At 39.4% G+C, this 9,886-nt stretch overlaps 1 non-coding gene across 1 annotated transcript; it reads right to left on the bottom strand.

Moving 5' to 3' along the window:
* Positions 1–1,749: 1,749 nt before the first annotated feature.
* On the bottom strand, positions 1,750–1,856 carry LOC141610334 (small nucleolar RNA R71). Its single transcript, XR_012528237.1, has one exon. It is a non-coding gene; the product is annotated as a small nucleolar RNA R71 (small nucleolar RNA).
* Positions 1,857–9,886: the final 8,030 nt, after the last annotated feature.

Genomic DNA, 9,886 nt, shown 5'->3' with positions numbered 1-9,886 from the left:
TTTAGTGTAGTTAATATCAATCAAATCTCTCTTTAATTTTGTAATCAACAATTAATCAAGTTTTAATACAAGTTTTATTTCCTTAATCTCTCTCTTGTTCATCCTTTATTTTGGGTAATTGAAGATTATTTAGGTTATTATTGGGAGATTGACAACCTTCCAATCAAGCATCAAGTACTTCTTTTATTCTTTGCTTTATTATTGGAATCATTAGTAGGTATAATTCTCTTAATCCTCTTTTTAATTATTGTTAATTACTTTCATTTATTCATCATGTTTCACTTTGTTGGTATGATTGACAACCTTGATAGCATGTTCAACATGATAATGAGTGAGTAGTCACTTAGCTAGGGTTAATGGGTAATTAGGGGAAACCAACATGGGGAATGATTCATGCTTAAATTAATATGCTTTCATGGTTTATTTGCTTGCTTGTTCTGATCTCAACTCATGCACATGCTATGTTTGATGAAATGCGAGCCTATGAATCCTTGCATTTTTTACCCATCACCTATCTTTTCAATGAGACTTGTAAGACATAAACCAACTCGAGTCTCATTAGACCATGCATGTTGTTGAGTAGGGAAGACTAAGTCGACTTGTAGGTGTTGTACAATCTAATCGATTCGGCTCCGGGACCCAAACTTTCCTAGGATTGTAAGATATAAACCAACTCGATCCATCACAACAATAATTGCTTGCTTATAATTTGAGAACATGTTTGTATGATCAATTCCCATGAATCCCCTATGACCCCATGACACCCTAGTGCTTTTTATCAATTGTTTATATCCCTTTTAATTCATCTTGCTTGTTTACTTTCATTGCTATTTAGTTTAGTGATCTTCTATTCAAACCCCAATTGTGACACCCCTAAGACACCACTAGTTGCAATAGAAATCTCATCTCAATTCCCGTCCCTTGGGATCCGACCTTTACTTGCCTCTTTACTAATTGTAGAGTTGTTTGTGAAGTTATAAATTGTGTTTTGGTCTAGGTGCTCCTAACGACAAGTAACCGAAAGAAATAGTCCCGACCAAAAATGGTGCCGTTGCCGGGGACGGTGTTAACTTGATTTAGATTTTCTTATATTATTATTAGTTGTGTCTTTCTTTGCCTTGGGGAAGTAAAACTCCTCAAGGTTTGTTCTAATTGTTTTTGAGTTGTTTGATATTTTGCATGTCTAGAAGGTCACAAGGTGACTTGTTACCCTTTGATCCTGAAATTGAAAGGACTTTGACAACCAATAGAAGACTTGCTAGGAGAACTTTGAGAGGTGTTAGTGACGTTATTCAACCAACTATTGAGTTCATCAACCCTTTTGCAAGAGAAGGTGAGGAGAACCCAACACAAAATCCAACACAAAATCAACCCACAATGCCTAAGTTTTCATCACATTCCGTACCCACCGAGAAGAACCTACCCAATGGTACTCCCACACCACAACACCTAACCGAGAATTTTATTGCCAAATCCGCATTTATCCAATTAGTCGAAAGAAGCCAATTTGGGGGGATGCCTAGTGAAGACCCTCACTCTCATATGGAGGCTTTTTGTGATTATTGTGATTCGATTTCTCAAACCGGTGTAACTCAAGACCAAATTCGATGGGTCTTATTTCCTTTTTCTCTAATTGGCACCGCAAAACAATGGTTGAAAAGCCTTGATAAGGCTACTCTCGAAATTGATTCTTGGAAGAAATTGGCTCTAGCTTTCTACAAAAAGTTCTATCCACCGGAAAAGACTAACATGCTAAGAGCTCAAATTACGGGTTTTAAGCAAAGGGATGAAGAATCTTTGTATGAAGCTTGGGAGCGATTCAAGGGAATTTGTCGCTCATGTCCTCATCATGGACTTAGCGAGTGGTTCTTGGTACAACAATTTTGGAACGGTCTTTATGAAGATTCAAGGAACATTCTCAACATGGGATCAAATGGAATGTTCACCGAAGTTGATGACAATCAAACTTGGAACAAAATTGAGGAAATGGCGGCCCATAACTCACAATATAGTAGACCTCGCAAAGCTACTAGAGGAGGAAAGCATGAAGTGGACTTCGTTACTCAATTGGGTGCTCAACTTAGTGCTCACATTGATACCATCAATTTGAAGTTTGAAAAAGCTATGGCTAAACTTGAAGAAGCCTCAAAATCACCAAAGCATCATGTTAATGCCATGACGGCATCTTCATCAATCCCAAGTGGGATATGTGAGAATTGTGGAACTTTGGGACATGACCAAAGTGAATGTAGGGGAACAAATGAACAAATGAATGCTTTCCAAGCATACAAGAGTGGTACCCCTTATTCCAACTATTACAATGAAAACACCAAATTCTATCCAAATCTCTCATACAAAAGCCAAAATGTTCAAAACCCTCAAACAACATACACCCCACCTCCAATGAGAAACCAAAATCAAAGACCCTTTTACAACCAAAACCAAGGTTACCAAAATCAATCTCCATACAATCAACAAAATGACCAAGGTTTTGATGTCCAAAAAGCGGTCCTTCAAATGCAAAAGAATCAACAAGAGTTTTTCACTCAAATGCAAAAGGATAGTCAAGCAAAGGAAATCACCATCAACAACATTCTAGCCCACACCAAAATGTTGGAAACCCAATTGACTCAACTAGCATCTTCAAGCTCACAAAGACAAAAAGGGCAATTACCACCTCAAGGTAATCCCCCAAGACATGAAACGGTTAGTGCCATTCACTTGAGGAGTGGTACAAGGTATGAAGCACCAAAGAAGCAAGTTGGGGATGAAGTTGTGGAAGCTAGTGACAAAGAAGAAATTGTGCAAAACTCCAAGGATGGAGAACCATCAATAGAAGAAGCTTCAAAGAAAAATGAAGACAAGGTCAAGGAGAAGGAGCCCATTGCGCTTAGACTTCCTTTTCCAAGTCGTCAAGCCAAGCCCAAGTTTGATGACCAACTTGGAAAATTTATGGAAATTGTGAAGAATTTGGAAGTCTCGATTCCTTTCACGGAATTAATCAATCACGTGTCGGCCTATGCAAAATACATGAAAGACATCCTCACAAAGAAGAAGTCGATCCGGATGCTTGAGACTATCGCCTTCACTAAGGTGAGTAGTGCAATACTTCAAGGGAGTTCACCTCCAAAACTCAAAGATCCGGGAAGCTTCTCAATACCGTGTACCATTGGCGACACCACGATCAACAAAGCCTTATGTGATTTAGGGGCTAGTGTGAGTGTTATGCCGTACTCGGTGAGTAAATGGTTGGGGATGGGAGAGCTTAAATGCACCAATATCATACTCCAAATGGCCGATAGATCGACGAAGACACCATTAGGGATATGGGAAGATGTTCCCATAAGAATTGGGAAATTTTTCATCCCGGTGGACTTTGTCATTGTTGACATGGAAGAAGACTCCATCATTCCGATCATTCTAGGAAGACCTTTCTTACACACCGCGGGTGTGGTGATTGATGTGAAGCATGGAGAGCTCACTCTAGAAGTGGGAGATGAGAGCATAACTTTCAATCTTGAAAAGACCATGAGAGCTCCCCATTTGCATGAACCATGTTTTATGGTTGATCATTATAGCCGGAGGGATGATAGGAAGAAGTCGGAATTCCAATGGAAGAAGAAAATTGAAGATGCTCCATTCAAAGAGCAAGTGAATTGTAACAAAGAGAGCTTGAAAAGCTCACCTATGACAAGTGAAGAGGATGGCCTCATTGGCCAAAACAAGAAATTGGGAGAGTTGTCTCTATCAACTCAAGAGATCTTTAGTGATCAAGTAGATGATGTTTGTGGTCTTTGGGACGATGAGTTTGAAGGGATTTTCAATCCCTATATTGGTAATGCTATCGATCAAGACCGACAATAAGGGCAAAGATCTATTGAAGATCTTTATCATGATAATGAACAAGCTTTTGATTACTTCTTCAAGGTGTTGAGCAACATCAACAACACCTTGGCCATGCCCCCATGACATCTCACTAAGGATGAGAGTTTGGTGGAGTCCTCCCTAAACCACCATTTGTAAATATTTCTAACTCCCTAACTCGCATTTTAATTCTTACATTGCATTTTTGTCACTTTTGGATTTTTATGTTTTGATCAAGATAATTATCATTTTTGAGAGAAGTGAGGGAGGGACTAATGAATTTGATTGATGTGTAGTGCTTTAGCTTAGTGTGGGCATAGCAATTGCCTAGGCTATTAATGCCTAGTAGTGCCCCCACAATGAAGAACACGGGATTTTGAAGAATGGAAAATGACAAGGGATATGCAAGAGCACGGAAGAAGCTGAATCCGGGTAAAAAGGGGCAGAATCCGAGCGTTTTCATGAGAAGACGCCCGTCTTCAGGCAATCCGGGCATATTAGTCAAAAGACGCCCGTCCATCTGAGCTGAGAATTTGAATTTTTTGGACTGTTGATTAATCCGGGCGTCCTGCAAGAGAATCCGCCCGTCCTGAAAGAAAAGACGCCCGTCTTTTTGGCTGGGAAAAACAAGAAAATTCACTGGAAGAGAATCCGCCCGTCTTCAGTGAAAGACGCCCGTCCCGCAGCTGAACAATCCGAGCGTCTTTGCTGAAAGACGCCCGTCTTTAGGCGAGAACTCTGATGCCAAAACAGACAAAATCCGAGCGTCCCGAAGGAAAACCGCCCGTCTTCCCCCTGCAATTCAAATTTTTTGGGTCTTTTATAAACTCCCTCCCACATTCATTTCTTCATTCCTTCATTCAAAACACTACCCATAAACCCCAAAACTCAAAACCCTCATCCTCTCCATCACCAAAACAAGATTTCCTCAATCACATTCATCAAAATCAAATCAAAACATCCTTCTAACAAAAATTAATCACTCCTCTTCCAACAAAAATCAAACCAAGCACCAAAATCTTCAACCTTTGAGTCGATTTTTGAAATTATAAAGGCATAGCCTTTCATCTTAAAATCGATTTGGGTATACTTGGAAATTGAAGATTTTCACTCTTTTCTTGGTTCAATCATCAATGGCAAGGACAAAAGGAGCAACAAAGGCACCTAAGACAAAGGCACTCTCAACAAGACAAAAGTGTCTTCAAGTAAAGAAAGCCTCATTGGCTATGGTGGTAGCTAGCTCAAACTTGGAAGTGCAACAACAACAACCTCCCTTGGAAGCAACAACATCAACAACTCCGGAAATTGCTCAACTTTCGAACTATCCGGAGGTAATTTTCATCTCTAACTCGCATAGGGAAACATTTACCAAGTATGCTAGAAAAGCCTTTCTATCCACCAAGTTTATATGTGAAGATGCCTTGAATGAGTTGGGTGTCATTGAGCAAACTAAAGCCTTCTTTAAAGCCATGAGGTTGGAAAAATTGTTTGCTACAAAAGAATTGACATACCCCTCCCTTACCTTAGAATTTTTGAGTTCTTTGAAAGTTAATAAGGTAGAGGCAAGAGAAAACATCGAGTTCCGCCTTGCTAATGTTAGTAGGTGCATGACCTTTGAGGAATTTGGTAATGTATTGGGTCTTAGTGATTCACCTAGTTATTTCAAGAATTTTGGCAAGTATGACCCCGCTCCTCTTTGGGAGACGATTTCCGGAAGGAAATTTTAGAACTATCATGCTAGTCGCGCTCTATTAGTCCACCATCCGGGCATTAGAGTGTGGCATAAGGTCATCGGAAATACCATCATTGCAAGAAAAGACACCAACCACTTTACCAAGCTCGATTGTATTCTTCTTGAGTCGGTCTTAAATGTTGGAAGGGAATTCACCAAGCCTTACAATTCTCTAAGGCTTTTGGTGCAAAGATGGCTAAATGTTGATTGTGGGAAGCAAGGAACCACCGTTATTGTGAATGGAGGTCTAGTCACTCTTTTGGCTAAGTACTTTGATCCGAATTTCAACTAGGATGGCAAGTATGAGGCAAAGAAGGGTGGTCATCTCATTGACATGGATGCTATGATTAACAAGTACAAGTGGGTTACCCATAACCCTCTTGACACCAAATATGGGTGGCTCACTAGTGAGGCTAGATCTTTTAATTTGCCTTCAAAGATATGTCGTTTGAGTGTCCATCGGACCAACTACCTCCTTCCCCTCTCAAAAGAAGCTGAATACATTATCCGACAACAAAAGGGTGAAATTGAAATGCCCTCCACTTCCATTGTCACACCACCCTATCCTTTCATGTACAAAGAGTTCAAACCCGAAGGTGTTGAAGCAAACAAAGATTATGTGACTCTTCTTATGCAAGAGATGCACAAGAAAGCTTTTAAGGATCGGGAAGATGCTTATTTAGCCCAATATCCACCCCTTCTTCATTTACCTAGGCAAGGACTACTTGATCCTTCATGTGCTTTGCCTAGTTGGGCGGATAGGGAGGTCTTCTTTCCGAGTGCATCTAGGGGTATTCCGGGTGATGATGAGGTTGTCGGTGATGAGGTTGTTGATGATAACATTGAAGAAGAGGCTAGTGAAGAAGAAGAAGAGGATGATGAAGAAAGCAAGCAAGAAAGTGAAGAGGGAAGTGGTGATGATTCTACTTCTAGTGAGGAAGATGATGATAATGATGATATGGTGGAAGACTAGCAAGCTTTGGAGGCTCCTACCCTCCTGAGGTTTGCTTACTTCTTTCTTTGTTTTATTTATTTATCTTGATCATGGTTGGTTGAGTCCTAGCAACATAGAGGACTAACACCTAGGCCCCATTGAGGTGTTCTTATTTTATTATTCCCACATTTGAAAATCCAAAATGACAAATTTAATTTCATGCATTGCATGTGTGTGCATGAACCACCCCCAACTTGACATTAGAAATAATGTCTAACTCCGTTTTGGGAAGTACATGCATACGCAACGGGAGGTAATCTAAATTACGCTCTCCGTCATAAACAAAAACCCTTGCATCATGTAGTGTAGATTAGTGTAGCTTGCATTTAGTATAGAATTCATGCATCATGCTTGCATGATTTCCCATCATTTTGGCCATTGAGGACAATGCCCATATTAGTGTGGAGATGGGGAATTCTAACTTAACTTTCTATTCAAAAATCCAAAAAAATTGAAAAATTGAAAAATCCAAAAAAAATTTGAAAATTTGAAAAACCAAAAACAAGTACATTTCCTTTGTAGTGTAGTCATGCATATATTGTTGTATATATTGTGTTTGTTTTATCCTTGTTCACATTGATCGACTACGCCACATCCGAGACATGAGGATATTGAAGACCGCATGGTATGATCTTTCCAATCTCCTTTTTCCTCTTTATGTTAATGACTATGTGGCTTTATTTTGATTGATGCGGTATAACAATGTGAACTTAGGACTTGCATTTAGTTTATATGTCATATTAGTTGGTAGAATCATTTGCATTAGGATGTTTATATGTTAGTTCCATCATGGCATGTAGTTGCATGTTAGAAAAATTTTGTGAAACCATCCACTTGGGAAGCTTGACAAGTGTATATAGGCCCTAGTAGATGCTTTTTCTTCTTAAGACTTTGCTTGTTAGAATATTTGTAAAACACCCTAGCATGTGTCATGCTAGTATCCTTTGACCCATGGATTAAGGCCTAGTCAAGAGTACCTTGTGGTGTGATAACTCCTTGGCTACCGTTTATTCAAGGTGACCCTTGCAACCATGCATCCATCATCCATGTTCTACCATATTTTTGTCACTAAAGGGAATGGGCACAAAAAGAAATCAATTTGAGTTCAATGAAATGAAAAGTGAAAGAAAGTTTGCAAAAAATGCATCAAATGAAAAGAGGAGCAAAAATAGAACTCCTAAATCTTCAAATATAAGCCACCCTCACTACATATGGGGTGACTTTGAAAATGTTTAAAAGAAATGCAAAGAAAAGTTGAAAGTTGTCAAGTATTGAAATGCCAAAAATCAAAAAGAAATGGCAAGAAAGTGTTCTCAAAAGTTATATGCCACAATGAAATTGGGGGGAAAAACAACAACAAAGCAAACTCCCAAAGTGAAACTCAAATATCTATTGATTCCTTTATCCATCGTATCTATTTTTTTGCATGGTAGAGAGGGGACGACCCTTCTTATTGTCTAGGCAAGAGGGGGAATTCCGCGATCCTCCAGTGTTTCTAACACCATAGGGAGTCTACTCTTGACAAAAGCATTTAACGATTGAGGACAAAGGTACCCTAGCTTGACACAATTTGGAGGTGATTTATTGGTATCCTTCTAGGCTTAGTAGTTTGAACAAATCGCATCTATGAAGGAGTGTGTACCCTTGAATTGCTTCCCTTGTAGATAATTTCCGCCACTTAGATAAGGAAAGTGGCTATTCTTTTGTAGATGCATCCAATATTTGATTTTGTGTGCTTAATGTTTGGATGTGTCGCCATTTTTGCAAGACCCACCTTGCCTTGCAAGAAGGCATCCTACCTCATGGTTGTCTTGTTGTGAGTTGAAGAGGCGGAGTGAGACCCACTAATTGTCTCATATCGGCTATGTTATTAGGTTAGTTTAAACAATGGTCCTAGTCTTTGTCACCTCTTTACTCGAGATGAGCAAAGGTTCGGTTTGGGGATATTTGATGTGACCATAATTAGAGCACATTTAGTCCCCGAATTAGCCTTATTCCCATGCTTTTTAGTGCATATTTGGGTCATTTACTATCTTTAGTTCTTTGTTTTGCATATTCTTTGAGGTTTTGTGTCCTTGGTAGAAAAGGAGTGCAAACCTTGCATTTTCATGGCAAAATGAGACTAAATTGATTGAATTCAATGACCAAGCATCAAGGAGAGACAAGATTAGAAGGCCTTTGTACATACTATAGTAGATGGGCAATGATGAGAAAAGATCCTTGCATCCCCGAGGAAATCCCCAAGGCTTTTATGAAGAAAAGGGAAGAAAAGAAGAAGAAAGCAGATTGGCCAGCAATCCGCCCGTCTTCCCCAGAAGACGCCCGTCCCCCTCACCACAATCCGTGCGTATTCTCCCCAAGACGCCCGAGCAGTAGCTCCAGAAGACGCCCGTCTTCACCCCAAGACGCCCGGGCAGAGACCACCGAATCCGCCCGTCCCGTGCCTAAGACGCACGGATTCCAGGGCAGACCAATTTCGTTTCTTAAAGCTTCAAGAAAGATGCCCATCCTTCCAAAAAGACCGGCGTTTCCTTAAGTAGGGACTTAATCGTCGTTTAAGCCCTTAGTTAACCCTAATTCATCCACCTAATTCCCACTATAAATACCCCATTAGTCTAATGAGAAGAGCATGTTCTTCTTAGCAATCTTTAGTGTAGTTAATATCAATCAAATCTCTCTTTAATTTTGTAATCAACAATTAATCAAGTTTTAATACAAGTTTTATTTCCTTAATCTCTCTCTTGTTCATCCTTTATTTTAGGTAATAGAAGATTATTTGTGTTATTATTGGGAGATTGACAACCTTCCAATCAAGCATCAAGTACTTCTTTTATTCTTTGCTTTATTATTGGAATCATTAGTAGGTATAATTCTCTTAATCCTCTTTTTAATTATTGTTAATTACTTTCATTTATTCATCATGTTTCACTTTGTTGGTATGATTGACAACCTTGCTAGCATGTTCAACATGATAATGAGTGAGTAGTCACTTAGCTAGGGTTAATGGGTAATTAGGGGAATCCAACATGGGGAATGATTCATGCTTAAATTAATATGCTTTCATGGTTTATTTGCTTGCTTGTTCTCATCTCAACTCATGCACATGTTATGTTTGATGAAATGCGAGCCTATGAATCCTTGCATTTTTTACCCATCACCTATCTTTTCAATGAGACTTGTAAGACATAAACCAACTCGAGTCTCATTAGACCATGCATGTTGTTGAGTAGGGAAGACTAAGTCGACTTGTAGGTGTTGTACAATCTAATCGATTCGGCTCTGGGACCCAAACTTTC

This window comes from Silene latifolia, chromosome 10, assembly GCF_048544455.1.
Source record: "Silene latifolia isolate original U9 population chromosome 10, ASM4854445v1, whole genome shotgun sequence".
NCBI classification, from domain to species: Eukaryota; Viridiplantae; Streptophyta; class Magnoliopsida; order Caryophyllales; family Caryophyllaceae; genus Silene; species Silene latifolia.
Note: the sequence above shows the minus strand (reverse complement) of the source record. Positions and strands in the feature narration are given on the sequence as shown.